Source organism: Chelonoidis abingdonii, chromosome 5 (assembly GCF_003597395.2).
Source record: "Chelonoidis abingdonii isolate Lonesome George chromosome 5, CheloAbing_2.0, whole genome shotgun sequence".
Lineage (NCBI taxonomy): Eukaryota > Metazoa > Chordata > Testudines > Testudinidae > Chelonoidis > Chelonoidis abingdonii.
The window spans coordinates 106,898,086-106,918,688 of NC_133773.1; positions in this window are offsets into that span (position 1 = coordinate 106,898,086).

A 20,603-nucleotide genomic window follows, 5' to 3' on the forward strand; every position below is an offset into this window, starting at 1 on the left:
AGAGAGATGAGACGAATTATCTCACTACTCGAGTACATAGAGGCCAGCGAGGATGGACTCTCAGCTGAGCTGAGGTGCCTGGACGAGACTCACTACGGAGGAGTGGTTCTATTGCAGTGGGGGACCACTAGGTTGATATATTACTTATAGGGAGGCGCATAGCTCTCAACTCTCCACGTGGTCCAGAACCCCATTTTGCATTCAGCAACTTTTAAATGGTTTTAAAATAATATAAAAAATGGTTTTTCATTTATAAGGGCGGGTTGCACTCAGCAGGCTTACGCTAATGTGAAAGGGTACCAAGAAACAACAAGTTTGAGAAACCACGTTCTATGAATAACTGATAGCAGCAAAACCTCAGACATTTTGTCCATACCGTTTGTTTTTAAAAAAGCTTCTAGTACTGTTCATAAGATACAACAATAAGACAGAAAATGTACTAAGCTAATATAAAAAGTGGCTGTGAGGGAAAAAGCAAAAAACATAAAAGATACACTACAAACTTGGTGTACAGAAGTAGTGGGTTTTTTTTAAACTTCAGCGAATTCTGAGTAGTGCCCTTTAAAAGTGCCCTGAAAAACAGTTAAACAAACCCACAAGAAAACCTGTAAAAAATTTTAAAAGGATTGTTTTTTCCCATTCCCGTACTGATATTTAGAAGTGCTTCACACTGTGGACAGGACATAAAAGCAACCAGTACAAATTAATGCATCACATTTTCCAACTCTCTTCCTAGGGAACACCTGTGCTTTCAGTTTTGACTGCTGAGTTAAACATCACTCTTACACAACTCTGAAAATGAACATGTTATGATGAACCCAACCCCATGTGGAAAGTTGGAAGAGTGGTGGTCTCATGCTAATACATAGAAGACCAGAGATGAAAACTGGCCATCAGACATCTGGGGTAGAGATAGACTAATTTATATTGTTAGATGCCAATAATGTTTGTTTATACAAAAATTAGTTATCACGAAACAAGAAAACTGGGTGGGAAAGCATTTCTTACTTAATTGTTTCCCTTATTGTCCAATTCAAGACGGTGTGATTCTCCACTATATTTTATCACATTTTCACATATTAGGGGATACTGTGATAAGACCTAAGAAAAATAATATCACAATAATTATGGCTATATTATGATAAGACACTTAAAACAAAATGAACACAAATGATAAACTGTTATACCTTCAGTTACAATCTCTTCTGTGGTGATTTTTTGTGGGAGACTTCTAGCAGAGATTACAATCAGAAGTAGACGTGTGTACCGTCAGGCACTGTTTGCTTGATGGAGAGCATAAGAGTTTTCTTAATAGCTTGCGAATAAGCCTGCGTTTAGGACCAAGGTACTCGTATTTCCGCGAATGAATGTCTTGATCTATCTGCAATTATTGCACAGTATAGCCTGGAATTAGCATTCTCCGGAAGGATTATCTTACTCAATAGCACATGATTTCTAAAAAATGTACAGCCCATGCAAAGATTATAAGGTTCATTTGATTCTATAGAGAGGTACAGTGTCTCGATATCCTAGTTGTTTATGCTATGTTAATTTGGATCTTTATCGCCCAGGCTTTGCTAGATGGATAGTACTGCGCTGTCATAAGTGGTCCATCCAGTTGATAGACCTTAGAGGTCTTATTCGATAGATATGGAGTAAGCTCAGGTAATTATAATGATTTCTCAGTTTACTTATAAGAAACGCGATATAAGGGAGAGCAGGCACCTCTGTACACGTTTAGACAGGCAGGACAGAGATAACCTATATTATACAATCATAGGTTGAGAGATGCGTAGAAGCTTGTTTCTTTACGAGGTCCCATGTCTCTCTCTGTCTCTATGATCTACACCGCTATGCAGAGGTTCTATCTCACTCTTCTAGTTGCATTCAGAGCTATATTAGCCACAGTATTAGTTTATAATTATTACAGGTATTATGTACACTCTAGACTATCAGTAGGTCCCTGATATGTTGTTTGGCGAGAGTATTATAGTATTATCTAATTACCATGTGATTTTGTTACAATACTATTTTGCCTGTAATGTAATTATTCTCTGGTCTATCACAATTCTGAGAGAGTAAGACGTAGCTTTAGTCTGATGTTATGTCTTTCTCTTACAGGCATATGGATTCGCATAGCTATTTATGTCCATCTTGATACAGAAATTTTGATATGTCCTCTAACTCTGACATTATTTCTTTTACATACACTGAGCCTTGTGCTGTTAGAGCTTGAGGGGAGCATAATTTCTCTTCTCGAGGTACCGGCTCTTCACCGAGATACGACACGTGGGAGGGTGAATTCACTCTTCTCTACCTGCTTGAGAACTACGACGGAGAGAGCGTAAGCTCTGCCAGCAACTAGGAAGTTGGTGGGACGAATTAGAGATAGGCATCTTCTGGTCCTTCCTTGTATTCTTTGCGGGTTGTCTCTTGTGGAAAGAGAGAGAATGCTCTTGGTTTGGTCGCCTTGGTGGGGGCAATTCCCCTCTCATGACAAAGTAGACCATTGCAAGTCCAATAAGACCACTAGCGCTGCTCAAGGAGCTTCGCTAGAGAACGGAGACACCATTGGTTGGCAGACAGTAATGGAGAGGCAAGAAGGGAAGAGATTGGGTATAGTTTGTCGGCTTGGCGGTAAGGCCAAATTGACTCACTGAGTCTTCGCGCATCACGTTTAGTGCGGAGTTACCGCTAACGGCGGACACAGTTTGGAGAGAGAGGGACCCATAGGGAAGGCTCGTTCGCTGCGCATCGTACATCACTATGTTCCTGATCGCTTACCGACTTGAATGATTTCCACACTTTCACCATTCTTGGTAATCCAAGCGATGAGTAGGGGATCACATATCATAGCTCTAGCAGGCTGTACCTTAAATCAATATAATTTAGACGGCCGAGTGTCTAGACTATTGGGAGAATGTTAGTAGCGCTGATATTAAAACTTATGGGAGATGATTATTTATCATTCTCTTAGGTGCGCTCATATCAGCTATATATGCAGCAGAGGGGTTTGCGGGTTCATCTAATGCCAAGCACGAGAAAATGAGTCATACGCTGAGAGTAGAGCTTTCGCGCCATTATATTGCATTAATATATGCTCAATAGGGCCATCTTAATTAATGTCGCTGTACAAACATTAAAATGAAATCTAATTGGTCTATGTAACAGGTCAATTCGAGCCAAGTAAGTGATAACATAAAATGCATTTAAGTTCGGCATCAAAGTAATCTAAATAGCACACCTGATGATCATGAGCACACATGGACTTATATAGGGCGAGTTTTGTTAAAATTGCAAGAGATGTATTTCACAAAGGGTTTGCCATTTCCACATAAGAAGAAACAAAAGGTTTAAAACATTTCCAAGTTACTCATCAGTTTCCTGGAGGCTTAAAAAACAAAAAACAAGTAAAAGAAAAGGGAGTAGTATATGGTCTAACTTTAACTCTAGATTTATTGCTCTGCTAACAACCCTACATTCCTTTCCACAATCAGGTCTTTTCCTAAAACATGAATATTTACATGGTTTTTCTCTTCTTGAGATAAGGATTACAATTTGTACAACCTGTAATCTATACAAAGGGAAAGTCACTGTCTAGATAAAAACACTCTTGGGGTCTCTCATTACTCCACTTTTTTTGGCGTTACAATCTGTTTTGGCTATTAAAATTTGGAAACAAAAGCACAGATTTCAAATACCAATACTTCTTTTAAATGTAGCACAAATAAACTACGTAGCGAAGTTAAACGGCAAAGTTTAAAAATGCAGTTTTTCTGAAACTTGGTATACCACTCTTAGGGGTACAGAACACTTGGTTTTACTATAGCTACAGGACGAAGGTTGGTTTACTTCCTGACACTTGCTGTGCTTGGTACGGGTTGACCAGAATGTCCTGATTTATAGGGACAGTCCCTGATTTTTTGGGGCTTGTCTTGATATAGTCGCCTATTACCCTCCACCGCCGTCCTGATTTTCACACTCCTGTCTGTCACCACTAACTTGGAGGCTAAGAAGCAGAAGCCTCCTGCAATTTCTTTAACGCACCTGAACATTTTTACAACACAAACTTGTTACATAAATGGTATGTTCTAATTTTCAGGTAACCTCTGACCATAACAATACTTGTGGCAAATATTAATATTCAGTAAAGGCACAAACAAGTTTGTAATTACCTAAATATAAAAAGATATTAGTTGTAACTAATTTTATGAACTGTCATTTTGCATCCACTATCAGAGATCTGTCCACTATACAAAGTCAAATGTCAAACAAACAACAAACAACACAACAACAAAAACTGAATGTTTCTTCTTCTCTCTAATAACATTTTAGTTGTAATCTTCAGCGTTACTGCGTAGTAAATAAATTTTAGATGGATACTAGATATTCAAGTGCTGGTGTCCTAAGAAGCATGCAAATATTTAGTTCTTTAAGTGCCTAATTTTGTGTACTTGCTTACTGTGTGCCTGTTGAAGGTTTTGGGGTCTAGTATACATGTTCCTTGAAAAAATCTTTTCTCTTAATACTTTTTAGGATTTGACATGCTCCACCATGTGTGCTGTTGCCCGGGAGATGCATGGAGTTAATTCTGATCTCTATTCAAAGTAAGCAGTGGGACAAAAAATGTGGCTTAACGGAATTGATTATTTAAAGCATGGAACAGACAGTTTTAAAGTGGCAACAGTTGTCATAAATAAGCCTTAAAAATATCAGCAGTGGCATTGACAATAAGTCCTGGCACCGCAATTTTGTTTCACTTGACTATGTACTCTTAGTCCAACTACAATTTAGTTTTTCTGACATTATTATAACTTTTATAGCTATCTACTGACCTTGCAAAGTTACTCTTACATTAAACTTTAAAACAAAACTCCTTAATTCTTAGCTTACAAGTAATTATAATGCTGCTCAGACTCAAATTAAAGTAATTTTAAACAAAATATGTTAATAACTGACAAATTCCAGCAACGTATATATGCTCCTCCATGATACATTAGAGGATTACTGTTAATAACTGAACACGAAAAAGCAATTTATCCTTTTGAGAACCTGATCTTGCAAGGTTGCTGATCATCCCAACTCCTACTTGGCTTCAACTAGGATTCAGAAGAACTCAGTACCTCACTGATGGGCCCTAAACTAATAACAGGCTGGCTAGTAGGCTGCATGATCAGGGTGTATCATAGTGGCAGTTCATAGTCCTTTATAATGGCAACGGGATAACGAATGGGGCTAGAAACGAGTAGAATGACTCTACAACAGGGGTCGGCAACCTTTCAGCAATGTGTCCGAGTCCTTCATTGATTCACACGGTACTCTGGCACCGAACCTACATTTTTTTTTAGTAGAATAGCAGAGAGAGGACACGGTTGCTAGCACTGTTGCCCGGAGACACAGGGCATCGCACTTCAGACCAATAATACCAGAGGGCAATCTACACAGAAAACAGAAAACATGAGTTCCAAGGAAAGCTGAAAAAGGAACGACACTGCAACAAGCCCGTAGACAATGAAAATGAACATAGGAGATGATGGAACTAATTTAAGGCCGAAACACGAACCAATGAGGCCAGCCCCATAAAAGAGATCAAGCAAGCCAAAAATGCAGCTCATCGAAGAAAACTACAAAGAAGAAGAGGTGCCTACGACGAGAATGGAAAAACAACAAAGGAAAAAGGAAGAGGGGACAAACAAACAAGAATGGAAAGGCTACAAAACAAGAAGCCACTAGAGAAAGCAGCCCAGAAAAAGAGAACAAGCAGACAAAGATGCAGCTTACGAACGAGAGATGGAACACAGAGGGAGGCCTACAACAGGCCCTAGCATTAGAACAGGCTAAGCATCAGAACGCAGCCATCCTACCCCCCGTCGCAGTTGGTGTTCCAACCGCAAAAGAAATTTCCAACTACAAGGCAGCGTGAATGAACACTGAGGCGTTCTTTAGAAATTTTGAAAAAGAGCCTGCATTGGTACAGATCCCTGAAGACAGTACATGCTAGAGCTAAAGTCACACCTCAGTGGATCCTTAGCAGAAGTGGCGGCTGAAATGCAAAGGACGCAAATGAAACGATTATAAACTGTTTCAAAACCAAGGCCAGATACAGAATGGATAAGCCGGATCATGCCCGTCGGCATTTCAGAACCCAAAAGTGGAAACAGATGGGTCATTTCCAAACACCGCTACTACGTTGGAAAATGATAAAGGCATGGATATCAGGAACCGCATTTCAATCCATGACGAACTGCACCGTCCTCACATCAAATGGAGCAAGTTCTTGATGGTGTTCCTGAGGACATACACGGTACATCCAAGATGGAAAACCCAAAAAACTCACGAAGCAAGGGAGGATTAGCCAAAATGGATGGAAGTGGAGAAAGCAAGAAAGCTACTGTCAAGGGCAATGAAAACCCCCAGGGGCACACCGACAATAAACCTACAACCGAGGCAACCCAAACCTCACCTACAACCCAAGGAAAGCCACAGACACCTTTTCTTCCACCTCACCAGTCTCCAGTAACTCACCTCAGACCCAGTGAACACCGTCAGCTGGAAAGATTGCCTATAAGGTAATGAAAACTGGGACATATAAAGCCCACTGCCCCAAGAACCCCACACCGGGTGCAAGTCATTACACCACCATTAACCAAAAGATCCAGGCCCAGATCCTCTCAATCCTTGGAGCAAGGAAAATTGAGAGTGGCGGAAAAGGTTACTGCGTGAGAGACTGGGGCAACAAGTGTAGGCTATCCACCAATCCTTTGTGGATCCCAAACTCATCAAGCTCCAAAGGCCAAAGTGACCATTTACCCCTTCATGTCAAGCTGTAGATTGCCTACAGCTAACTGCTGTCTCAGCTACAAAGGCTGTCAGGATGTGATTTGCAGTCTATGAAATTATTCCCATCCCCAATGCTACTGGTGAAGACTTGGCCAACAGGTTGAAGCGGGCCAGAAGAGTGGGAATGGTTACACGCAGCAAACCAGGCAAGACTTCCCAGACCATTCCTGTTCCTGAGCCGTCCACAGGGAACCCGTCTGGGTTACCAGAATGACCCAGATGACGATAGTGGACCCGGATCCCATGCCACACGGCTGAACAGCCAGCCACAAGCACCTCCACGTCCAGGCTGCGAACTGGCACGAACCAGCACCAGCAATATTGCAAACCAATTCTTCAACCCCAATGCCAGAGGGGCCAGCGAGCTGAAACTGGGCAGAAAAGCAACAGACAACCATCAACCGAAGAGGCTCAAAGCCAGAGCACTGAATACCCCCAGGTTGCACCAGAGCGAAAGGGTTCACCAGCACAGAAACAACCCCATCACCTAACATCGCTTCAGAGGACAAGCCAAGTCACAGCTACAGTGAAGAACTGGCTGTTCTTCAAGCCTCAAGGGAAACATTCCCCAAGACTTGACAGGTCAAAGCAGATGAACCAGCTTCAGAAAGCTTTGGGTGGCGCACGGAGCAACCCACTGCCTTCTCAGCTCTTCTCACAGATCCCGGTTTGTCTATAGACCAAGGACTTTTATACAAGGAAATTCTTTCTGGGGGACACCAGTGAAGAGGCAGCCGACAAACCGGTTTTGGTGTTCCAACTAAGGTACCCGGGGAAGCTCTTAAGCTTAGCCATGATCATCCCAGTGGGCCATGCTGGGGTGACAGAACCTAAAGACAGATTGGGAGTCCTTCCACTGGAGTGGATGGCAAGGAAGTTGCCCAGTATGTTCCGTCTATTTGAGGTGTGCCAAAGAGTGGGAAAGCCCCAAGATTGTCAAGGCCCCTCTCCAAGCCACTCCCCATTAATTGAGGTCCCACTTTCAGCGAGTACTGTGAATATTTGGGTCGTTTCCCAGAAAGACACCAAAGGACAAGCAGTACGTACTGAACTTTTGTGGACTTTGCTTCCCGATGACCGAAGCAGTAGCTCTAGTGCAACACAGGGCTAAAGCGGTGTGCCAGGGCCCTTAACCGAATTTTTGACAGGGTAGGTTGGCCCTCCAGATATCCTTACGATTCTAGGATCTAATTTCCTGCAGGTCACCATGAAAGACCTGTGGGAAACTCATGGGTGATCACTTGGTTGCCACCCCTTACCCATCAAACCAATGGCCTGGTCGAAAGGTTTAATGGAACTTTGGGGGCCATGATCGTTAAATTTCGTTGAATGATACTCCAATGACTGGGACCTAGTGTTGCAGCAGTTGCTCTTTGCTTACAGGGCTGTACCACATCCCAGTTTAGGGTTTTCACCATTTGAACTTGTGTATGGCCACGAGGTTAAGGGGCCATTACAGTTGGTGAAGCAACAATGGGAGGGGTTTACACCCTCTCCAGGAACTAACATTCTGGCAAATAGAGCAACACAAACTGTCCAAAACCTGCAATTATAGTATAGATTGCCATGAATTTGATAGATACTGACAAATAAGGAGCTGTTTAGGGGAAATCAGGAAGAAATTAGACTAAGAAAGCACTGCAAAAAAACAACATACTTCGTCTAAATTAGCTAATATCCTAAATAAATAAAAAGTCTCTAGTACAGGCTTGAAAGTAGGCTAGAAACATATCAGAAAGGTAAAAAAATCTATCTGAAGTCTAGGTTCTTAATGAAAATATTAAGACAATTTAACAGTGATTGCCAGGTCAAATTGCCAGCTGATAGAAGTTAGGCATGAAGCCAGTAGGAATTACTAAAGTCATGAATATTTCTGATTTATATTTGACAAAATATTATTTTGTCATAAAACCTGTTATCACAAACTAACATAGCCATGTGTTCCTATCTCTTGTATCTTTGTTCTTCCCACTGTGCATGGTCTCCAATTCTCTGTTACACCTACTTATTGCATCTTGTCTTGATGTAGAATCCAGTCTAAAGCTGCTTTGTACAGGTGGACTTCTATGTAATCTGTCAAAAGGCTGAGAACAAGGGCAAGGGTTTGTTCATGCTGAGAAGCTAGCAGTATCTCGGCCTTAGACTGCTCACAGGTGAGTCTATGCAGTGCCAGTTCAAGGGGGAATAACCTTTACTGGGGTCTGTGGATACTATTATAATATAATAATAAACAATAATGATTATAATACTAAATAATAAGACACCAGACACCTCCACACCTGAAGATATTAAACTGAATGTGTCAAGACCAAAAAACACTGAATCTCTCATCTTTGGATGAATTTGGGTAAAGCACAAGAAAACTGCTCATGCCTTTACTATTACAATGTCTTAAGGTATGTCCTTTCTGGGCAGCACTTTGTAAAGGGAATGTTGCTCTATAATATATACAAATAGATTGGGGTGTGCCATACTAGATTACACTTCCCAAATGAAGGGCAACTACTACTGATGGTTTCTAAGAGCAATGTTAGCAGTTAAGAAAGTGATTTTGGCCCTGGTTCTCGATTCAGATGAGAACTTTCCTAAAGTCTTGAGACTTGGTTTGGGCCATCTCAGATTTTTATTTATATTTATTTATTGGTCTTCCTATTATAATATCAGAGTCTCACCAACATTATATAGTGTGTGTGGGGGGCACGATCTAAAAGGCAGGTCAGGTGTCCCCCACACCCATGCCTAGCCCAGGGCCACCACGCTCTCTCCGCCCCATGTTACCTGCAGCGAGGGGGGCACTTTGTCCTCCCACTGTGCCTGCTCCCCTCAGCACATTCGGGCAGGAGCCTTGGTGGGGAGCAGGAGGGAGCAGCTTTTAACGCTGGCCTCCCCCAGTCACTGCTCTGCAGCCCTGCCCAGCAGCTGCCTGAGAGAGACTGGTGGGGAGGAGGCAGCTTGTGCTCTCCACCCAGCTTGGCTGCCAGGGACCCCGATACCCAAGCTGGGGCAGGGAGCAGAAGTCACTTCCCCAACCAGGCTCTCTCAGGCAGGTGCTGGGCAGGGCTGCAGAGTAGGGTCTCACTGGCTGGGAGTGACTGGTCCCACCCCTTCCACTTCTGGCATCTGGGCCATGCATCGCCCAGGCCTGTCCCCGCCCCACCTCTTCCCGCTCCCCCGCCTCTCCCCAGTGTCTCCGGCACACTGCCAAACAGCTGACAGTCGTGTGTGGGAGGCACTGGGGAGAGGCGGGGACTAGCTGACTGGTGGGGCCCGAGGTTTGCAGGAGGCAGTGTAGGGGAGGAGGGGCCTGCTGGTGGGTGATCAGCACCACTCACTTAGTGCTTATGCTTAGGAGCCCTATAGCCTGCTTGAGCAACTTAAAAGGACCCGGGGCTCCCAGCTGCTGCTGCTGCTACTGTGGCAGCAGCAGTGGCTGGGGGCCCCGGGCAATTGCCCTTTTTGCCCCTCCCTGTCAGCAGGCCTGCTGTTTACAGCCAAGAATAAGCCAGGATTTTCTTAATGCATGTAGAAATATCTCTTTTGTTAACATTACTGAACACAAATAATTATGAGCAAAGATAAAAATTGAATAATGGGTAATATTTCACATAAAGACTTAGGACCAGATTCACTCCATGCCTGTGCAGGGAGAGGGGGAGCCCTGGTAACAGCAGGTACAAGGTTACAACAAAGAGTTTAAGTCCAGAAGGGACCAGCAGATCATCTAGTCTGACCTCCTGTACATTACATACCATCAAGCCCCACCCAGCCACACCTGCAAGGCCAACAACTTGAATTAGACCAAAGTATTACAGCCCTTTGGAAGCTAAACTATTGGTGCTGTGGGCAGAGAACAGGAAGGACTGAAGTGCACCTAGGCCCTTGCTGTGGGAAGGAACTGATTTGATGAGATATATCCAGTGACCCATGACCCACGCAGCAGAGGAAGGAGAAAATGCCTCCAAAGACCTGTGATCTTCCCTCTACCAGGGTGAGTACAAGCTGGGGAAAAGGACATGGCCAAGAAAGATGCTGAATCGGTGCATCGCTGTTTGCAGCTTCAAGTTGGGCTGCTCCTGTGGAACCTCTGGTGAAGATTAATGCTGCATGCCCCATAAATGAAATGCATCTTATCTTGAAAGTGACTCCCCCCTGAGGACAACAGCCTGCAGTAGTTCAGGGACATGCAATTTTCACCTTCTTTCAGTGGGGGTGAGTGGGAGGGAGGGGAGGAATCTGTCCTTTAGTATTTGAGGCATAGGTATTGGCTGTGAATTTGACCCACAGTGCCAGATTTGGCTCTTTAGCTCTCTCACTCATCCTTCCCATTGACTACAAAAAGAAGGGAGAGCATATATCTGCAAAGATGTTGACATTTTTGTCTTGTAAATCAATCACCCTAGTCCAAATTAAATGTGTCCATTGCTTCTTACATAGTAGTATCTGGTGCTTACCAGATTTTAACATATTATTGTGAGCTGCCTTGCCACAGTGTCTGAGAGCACTGTTAATAAATAACTCTGTACTATGCTCAGAAACACTTGGGCAGAAGCAAGGGAAGGAACAAAAGCTGAGCAGAGCTAAAATGCAAGGGCTGTTGATAATATAAGGTTTATCAGCTGGTGTGTGGAAATAAATCCAATATTATGATGATGATAGCCCTTCTAAGCCAATAGATTTTTAAGCTGAGCATTTAGCCCTATCTTCTCTAGCCCCCAGGGTGAATAAGTCCTTGCTTCTCTAAACTCCTCTGCTCAGTGTTGCAATGTCTAACCCTGATGTGGCCTGTCACCCAGTGGTGTCCTCAGCCCTGAACTAAGTGCCCAGGTTCCCCATCCAACACATAGGGAGAGTTAGGGGAAGAAACTTCCTAAGAAAGCGATCCTCAGAAACCAGCAAACCGAGGATACCCACTTAAACTAGCCAGGAATGTAATGCTAAGGACAAGAGCAGAGAGAGGGGAGGAGAGGACCCCAGGTACCTACCTGGCTGCTCAGGTGCACCTGACTGATGGACCAGAGATAGGAACATTCCTCCACTCAGGATCCTTAGCCATGAATCCTCTTCTGGAGTTAGACAGCTAAGCCAGATCAGTCAAACCCATCTCTCCTGCTCAATACCTCTCTCTTGCTCTATATTTCCCTGTGCTCCCAGCTGTCTTGTGCAGGTGATGTGCTCTTACCCCACCTATCAGTGGCCTGCTATGGAGTGTGGTAGGTATTAGGTGTGGTCAGACCATGCTGAGGGATCAGGCATCACTAATGAGATAGGCATTTCCCTGCTTATTTTGAGAATCTCACTTCAGAGCATTTGGGGCTTCCGCTTGAGTTAGGTTTCTAAGTGACCTGTTAGCTATGGGGTGGCATCAGTGTATTAGGCAGCTTTGTGAATGCTGAGCAGTGGAAACTTGGGCATCTGGAGGACTTAGGATCTACAGGGTTAGGTGACAGCTGGGTGGAAACTTTGAAAATGTCAGTGGCATCTAAATGGTGGTCTTAGGTGTCTAAAGAGGCAGATAGGTGCCTAAATAATGTCAATGATCTGGGCTTAATGTAGCAAGAACAATTCTAATAACCTTTTGGAAAGAAGAAAATTCCAAAGTGAAAAGAATTAAACCAGAGTGATACTTCAGGAAAGTGACATTAAATCAGTAAGAATGTGGCATTAGTTCTGACATTTGTAAACAACTTGAAAATACCTTTAAGAGGTTAATGCTAATTATATTAATGGCTTTCATGCTAAAAAAGGAACTTTTCCACTCAGGCAAACTTTGAAAAATATAATATTTAAATGTAAAACAACTTTTTATATATGCAGTTTTCTTTAGCTCTCTTTATTGCTACAGTATTTTTAAATACTGAAGTTACCCTATATCTATATAGAAATTTTCTCCTTTACAACTTTTTCAGTTACACAAACAAAATGAACAACTATTACTAAGGTTGTAAAATCAAGCACTCAGAAGTCAAGAAATGCCAGAAAAGTTGCCTGAGCAACCTTAATTCCACTCCCTTGTGTTATGTATTATGAGATAATTGTTACAAACTATTTTGCTTGATCATATACTATTATGCTTGACTTTGCAACCTTGAGAATGATCTTTCAGTGTAGTTATGTGTGTGTAATTTCCTGATTTTTTTTAAAAAAGGATATTGGGGAAAAAAAAACACAGAAATTCCATCATGTGTCATCAGCATGGTTGGAACCTTTAGATCCACCACACAAACCTCCATCACTTGAGTTAATGTAGTAACTGATAGCAGAAGTAAGTTGTCATTCTCCTTGTGGGCCAGCACCAGAGGGGGACGAAGTACTTTGCCAGTAGGCTTCACAGACATTGCTGAAAGCAGAGGAATGGTGATGTGCAGGAATCTTGGGTTCCATTCCAGACTCTGTAAGCATATATGCTTTAGTGAGTACAGACTCTTCTGCCTTTTCCCCCCTCAAGCTTGATCCCTCTGCCCCAAACTCTAACCAATCCCTGTCTTAGTCCTGTCTCTTCCCCTCCCCTGACTTCTTGGCTCTAGGGTGACCAGATGTCCCGATTTTATAGGGACAGTCCCAATATTTGAGGCTTTTTCTTATATAGCAGTCTCTTACCCCCCACCCCCATTCCAATTTTTCACACTTGTTGTCTGGTCACCCTACTCAACTCACTCCCATTCTTCTCCCTTGCCAGTTCAGTCTTGACTTCTCAAGCTTCTCATCCCAGTCTCAGTCTCCCTGGCCAATCATAGTCTTACTTTCTGGATTCCCACCCCTGTCTCAATCTCTCCCTTCCTTATGTTCCCTGTTTAATCTCTCTGGGCCTCTATTGCCTCCAGTGCCAGTTTCCTGCTCCTAAGCCCACACTTCTTTCCCAATCTATTTACCATCTCCCTTAGGTCCAGCTCTTGTCCCCTCTGCAGTTGAATCAGGTAGTTTTCCCTTTCACACTTAGTAAGGGAGCATTGAGAGCATAGGATAGACATGCTACCTCTCTTCAGTTACAGTGTGTGGCTCCAGCCTGGCCAACAGAAGCCACAGGTGCAATTAGAGGGAAAGTCCTGTTCAGTCTATGAAGTTTTTAGCAATTAATTTCTAGAAAATCTGTACTGAGCATGTGCAAACTATAATTTTTCAGAGGTTTATAACTTGGGTAAATATGGACAGATTTTCACAGGAATAGAGGAAGGCCCATCTATGATAAAGTGGCCATCCTCCTCCCAAATTTCAAGTCCATCCTCCAAAACCTGGGGGTGCTAAAGCTTCTAAAATAATAGGTCAACAATTTTATTTCAATATAGACATACCAATGTATTTTTCGCTAGCCTTCTTGAGAGGACTGATGCTTTTTTGTCTGAAATAAAAAAAATTGCTGAGACAGATATCCATCATGGAAAATTTCAGCCCAAGCAGTTAAAGGTTAGCAAAGTTATAAGCAAATGAAAATAAGGTCTTATATTGGGAAGTGTAGGACAACCTTAATAATAGGTGGCACCCACTTGTAATGCTTATGACATCTTTGTTGCCCTAGAATTGACTGTGCCATGACAAATTCATTATTTAATTGCTTGATATTGAAGATGATAGGCAGCAGCAGTTGAGGAAATCTTTGTTAAAATAAGGAAGGAGCTGAGTCTACAACTGCTCTGATACAGTGATGAGCACTGTACAAAAAACTGTTGAAATACAGCACTCCCCAGTGCATTGAGCAGGAAGCCAAGAGCAATCACTGAGCTCTGATCCCAGCTCTGTCAGCTATTCACTTGCTCTGTAGTCTTTCATTAAATTACTGTAGAATAGAATGAAGATAACACTACTTTAATCCTCACAACATCCTTGTGAGGTATGTTAATTAAGTACAGATTGTCCTTGGCTTTTGTGGAGTGACTAAGGTTTGCTGAAAAGAGCTTTTCCCCTCCTTTGTGTGCCCTTAACAAGGGCTATTAGCAGCTCCAGTGCTTGGTGACAACTACTTTCCTATGCCCTTGGGCTCCTCCAGGCCAGCCATCAGAGCAGGTCTTTGCCCAGGGAGTAGGGAAGGAGGGAAATGCTGTCTAAATAGTAAATAAATACTGTGGGAAAACAAAGGAAAGATTAACGAATTTGTTTTTAAACATGATCGTTCTCAAGGGTTTTAATTTCATGTTAATCATCTTGAGAATTGCTCATTGGAATGACAAAGATTGACACACTTTGTCATTTTGAGTAAATGTGTATATAACTTGTTACTATTGTGATACAGCATGGCCAGAGGGCAGCAGGAGAGTGTTAGAAGGGAGCCTTAAGGGGAAGAAAGTTTGCTATAGATTAACTAGAGCACCTGAAGCCAATTAGAGCACCTGCAGTCAGTCACCTGATAAAAATCCCTGCTTCAATCAGACAGTGTGGGAGTTGGAGCACAGAACAGTTTGAAGAGAAATAGAGAAAAGTTTGGAGGAGTGCTAGGAAGTCCAAGACCCTTGGTAAAGGGCACCTGGCTTGTGCAGAGGGAGGGCAGGAAGCCCCCGCCCCCGCAAGCTGAAGGGCAGGAGAGGGAAGTAGTCCAGGGGAAGGAATCGCCAGTTCAAGTGGTTCACCACTATCCTCAGGGCCCCTGGGCTGGGACCTGGAGTAGAGGGTGGGCCCAGGTCCCTGCCTCTCCACTCCCCTCCTCAAGGACACTAGTGGGGCAATTAATATTTCAATTCAGGGGCAAGAAATGGTGCCATGAACCCCCCCCACCTCGTCAAAGAAGAGAAAGCATGAGATCCATCATAATAGTGTCAGGAATTTGCCATACTACGTAACCCCATGTAATCATTCATTGATTTGTTGTAAAAAAGTAACATAATTTAGCTTTCTATCCAGCTATGATCTTTAGCATTCCCTGAACCAACCTGCTTACTGGGGGACTTAAGTAGTAGAGGAGAAATAAAATTGTGATGGGTTGGGTCACAGAGACCCCCCTTGGGACTGACACCTGATTTGCTGAGACTACCTCTAAACCTGTTTTCACCGCAAGCTTTGGATTTCAGAACCCTGTCTTGTTAAACCAGACATGATAGCCTGCTGCGCAAACAGATCCAGCTTTAAACCATGTCCCCCAAAACTGCAGACTTTAACTGAAAACCACTTAGCAGGTGTTTCTGTCTCCAGCACCCAGATACCCAGTTCCCAATGGGAGCCAAACCCCAAATAAATCCATTTTACTCTGTATAAAGCTTATACAGGGTAAACGCATAAATTGTCTGCCCTCAATAACATTGATAGAGAGAGATGCACAACTGTTTGCTTTCCAAGGTATTGATTGCTTATTCTGGGTTAATGAGCAAAAAGTGATTTTATTAAATATAAAAAGTAGTATTTAAGTGGTTCCAAGTAATAACAGACAGAACAAAGTGAGTTACAAAGCAAAATAAAACAAAACATGCAAGTCTAATACATTAAGAAACTGATTACAGATCAAATCTCACCCCCAGAGACATTCCAATAAGCTTCTTTCACAGACTGGACTTCTTCCTAGTCTGGGTCCAGCAATCACTCACGCCCCTGTAGTTACTGTCCTTTGTTCCACTTCCCCTTTCAGGTATTTCTTTGGGATGGAGAGGCCATTTCTTAAGCCAGCTGAAGACAAAATGGAGAGGCTTCCAGGGCCTTTTATATTCTCTCTCTTGCGGGCAGAAACCCATTTGTGCAAAGTCACAGCAACAAGATGGAGTTTGTAGCCACCAGACACGTCATGTGTCCATGAATGATTCAGCTTTTTGCAAGTGAATGTTCCTAGGAAAGCTCAGAGGTGGATTTAGAGTAGCAGCTGTGTTAGTCTGTATCTGCAAAAAGAACAGGGGTACTTGTGGCACCTTAGAGATGTGGATTGGTATCTTTCAAAGTCCATTGTCAGTTAAGTGTTTCTTGATTGGTCGCTTACTGAGAATAGTCCTTTCTCAAGAAGCTGACCAAATGCTTCACTGAGGCTACTTAGAATCAAACACACTGAGGTACAGTGCATAGTCAATATTCTTGACTTCAAATACAAAACTTATACACAAATATAGACAGCGCAATCATAACTAGCAAACTACACCCTTTCCATAGACATCCCATTTGACCTCGTCTGTACAAGACCTGGTGCAACCATAGGACCCTGGTTGCAACAATGATTTATACGGTCACAGGTCTTGTCAATAACGTCACAAAAATCAATATGTCAAATTTCTTGGCTCCGAAGTCTCCATTCGGTTTCCAGAAGTGGCATAGAGCATTGCTTTTCACATTGGGTAGTATTTGTGGTTTTTAGTATTCTTTTTCACACTGTTAACCTGGCTAGTCTGTCAGGAGCAGACCTTTCAAGAAGTGCTCATTTTATGATTTGAGAAGAGAAAATTTTTATTTATTTTTACCTGAAGAGAGATATGTTTCTGCCACAGCCATAATGGAGGCCAGTAAAGAATAAGTAAAGAAATAAATAGAAGTGCCTTCTTTCCTCCATGACAACATTCTTTCCTCACCCTCTCCATTTATACATATTCCACTGTCAAAAAGAGATTTCAAAGGCCTCATCCAATCTCTTCTTCAGGTCCTTGTGAACTTTACATCAGAACAAATTCCTGACCAGTTTCTACCTGCTATGGGGTGTTACTTAGCTACACTGACTGAGGCTAGGTCTACATTGCGGGGGGGTGTTGACCTAAGATACGCAACTCAGCTACGTGAATAGTGTAGCTGAAGTCGGCATATCTTAGGTTGATTTACCTGGCCGTGAGGATGGTGGTGAGTTGACCACTTCTGCTCCCCCGTCGACTCCACTTCTGCTTCTCGCCGCGGTGGCATTCTGGAGTCGACAGCAGAGTGATCGGGGATCGATTTTATTGTGTCTACACTAGATGCAATAAATTGATCACTACACGGTGATCCGAGGCATGGAAGGGGAAGTCACATGCCTTCTCCCCCTCTGCTCTCTGACAGTTCCACCCTTTTCCCATGTACCTCCTTCATGTTGGTTTGAGAAATGTTGGGAGGGAGCAATTCCTACACTGTAGGGAGCACAGGGATTGCCTAACTCTTGTAAGGAGATGGGGGAGAATTCTTGCATTCTCCTCACTCCCTGCACATCACAAAAAAGGGCCATGCCCAATCTTGCCCTTTATGAATCAATGACTCCCAGTTTTTAGTACTCCAGCATTAGTCCAAACTAACAGGTTCTTCACATCCAGTGGAGTTGGATTGTTTAGCTGTATGCTGAAACACAGTGACCCTCTTGAGGGGGAAAAAAAATAGGTTTCTTCACAAAGAGCCGAAAACTCCTTTGGCACACCACATGCTGACACATTTCTATCTGATTGTCCTCTCCCACTTGAGAGACAGAAAAGGGGATCTCAGAAAAATATACTCCAGGGTTCATAGTTTATTTAAGATATCGAAAACTTCAAATGTAATTGGCAATTTTCATAATCATAAAACTAAGATTGTCTTCTAGGAATTTTGTTTAATTGTTGGCTTCAAAAGAATTTCATAGATGAGCTGATAGAATACCGTAATTAGGGAATGGGAAAGGACCAAAAAGCACTCCAAGCCCAAGTGATAATGAATGTTGGCTTTAGGAACATAGGAATCACCAGACTGGATTTAGTCCAATATCTTGTCACTGACAGGGCCTGCTCCCAGCTACTTGAAAGGAAGACACAAAAAACCTTGCAGAAGGCAGCTATTGAATAATCTGCCTACAATGGAAGTATCTGTAATGCTGCAACTCATATTCTTCATAGAAATATTGTTATGATATATTTTAAGCAAGAGGGGTCATGTGGGGTACCACTGAAAAGCTTATGATTTACTCAATGTAATTATCCAATTTGTATGCATGTATCATTTCTGTATCTGAAGTTAGGAATAACTTGCATCTGGGAAATGCCCACCAAACAGTAGGCAATCAGCCTGAATGGATCATTAAGAAGAACAATAAGAGCTTGAAGATATTTATTTCCACCTTCCTGATACGTTTCCTGGGTTGCTGCTTTGACACTGCAGAATCATATGATCATGTCACCTTGTACTAGACCCTCATCTTGGGCTCCCAGTATTTTTCCATTAAAAAAGAGAGTGGGGGGTCAGACTGGGAAACAAAGGCTCCTGCCATATGTAAAGCCTATTTAAGGCTGGGGAGTGAATTAATTGAGCCTATTCTCTATTGCCTCCCTGCCCAAGAAGGAAGACTGCTGAAAACAGCTGAAGAAACAAAGAAACTAAGCTGGGGAAGGGGGAGAGAGCTGAGACCAGGTGAGACAGATCAGTCTGTTAAAGGAATCTCTGGAGCTCTAAGCAGTGCAGTTTACCTTCAAGAAACTCTGCAACCTGCTTGAAATAACATTTAGAATGAGAAATTATTATTTGTAGCCAGTATCCCTTACTATATTAAGCTTAGTTTGTGTGTTTTGTTTTATTTGTTCAGAAATTTGCTTTGTTCTGCGTGCTATCACTTATAGTCACTTAAACTTATCTTTTGTAGTTAATAAACTTGTTCTTTGTTTATTCCAAAATGCAGTTTATGCAATTCATAAATGGGGCAGAGTGGTAAAAAGTTGTGCATATCTTTATTCGCAATGAGGGAAGGAGTGATTTTCATGAGCTTACACTACATAGATACACTATATGGCCAAAAAAAATATAATTTGAGTTTACAATCCAGAGGATGTGTGACAGGAGTGCAGGGCAATCCCACAGCTGAGTCCTCCCACACAGAGCTGATAGCAGACTTTGTGTGATTCTACAGGAGGGTGTGTCCCTACTTGTGTATGTGTGCTGGAAAGGGGCTTGAGAGCTTCACCCAGCAGCATGGAGTAGGGGGAGCCCAGGCTGGTTGGACAGGTGGGCTCAGTGGGACCCCAGCACATCCAGTGGCACCCTGGAAGGGGCGGGGGGGGGCGTTCAGTGTATCACAGTGTGTTCTTAATTCCTATTAATTAGAGGCTGGTTTATGCCCTGAAGCATGAGGGTTCATTTCCCTTCTAACACTCTTGTTTATTGCACTTTTGCCATTATAATTCTGTGTTGTCTTATTATCCATATAAAAGTCCAATTTTTTTAAAATGCATTAAATCTTTGACCTCAATTATATCTTGTGGCAATGAGTTCCACAGATTAATTATTAAATTTGCCACCTTTCCTTTGTATTGAATGTCCTGACCAACCTTTTTTATGCCATACGTTGTTTTGTATACTCTTATCATGTTCTTTATTATTTATTGCCTCTCTGGAGTACATAATACCAGTTCTTTCAGTATATCTCCATTCTTATCACCCATTTATGAACCCCATCTGTTTCTTCTATATCCTTCTTTTATACAGGATGACCAGAATGCCAGCAAGTATTCCAGGTAAAGGCATACCACTGATTTATATATATCCTGCTTATCTAGTATTGCAGAGTAGCATGGAAAGGAAATAGAGAAAGAAAATAGAGATGCACCACCAAGCTGTTACCATCAAAATATCCTGAAAGAAAGTAAATATTTCTCCTCATTTCCTTGTTGTAGTCACTGTATGCACTGAACCTGATTAGCTTTTTACATCACATTTGGTGTTTTCTATCTATGAGGCTGTTGTCTGATCATGTTAGGATTTTTAAGATACTTTTGGAAGATGCCAATCTGAAACTGAAGGACAATGTCTACAAAGCAGTGCAATAGCATTATTCTTAGTATTTACTATGATTAGTTAGATAATTTGTAAAATGGAAATAGAAATACCTATTAGTTAACATTTGTATAGCATTAGTGCCCGGAAGCCTCCATCGGGACATCAGA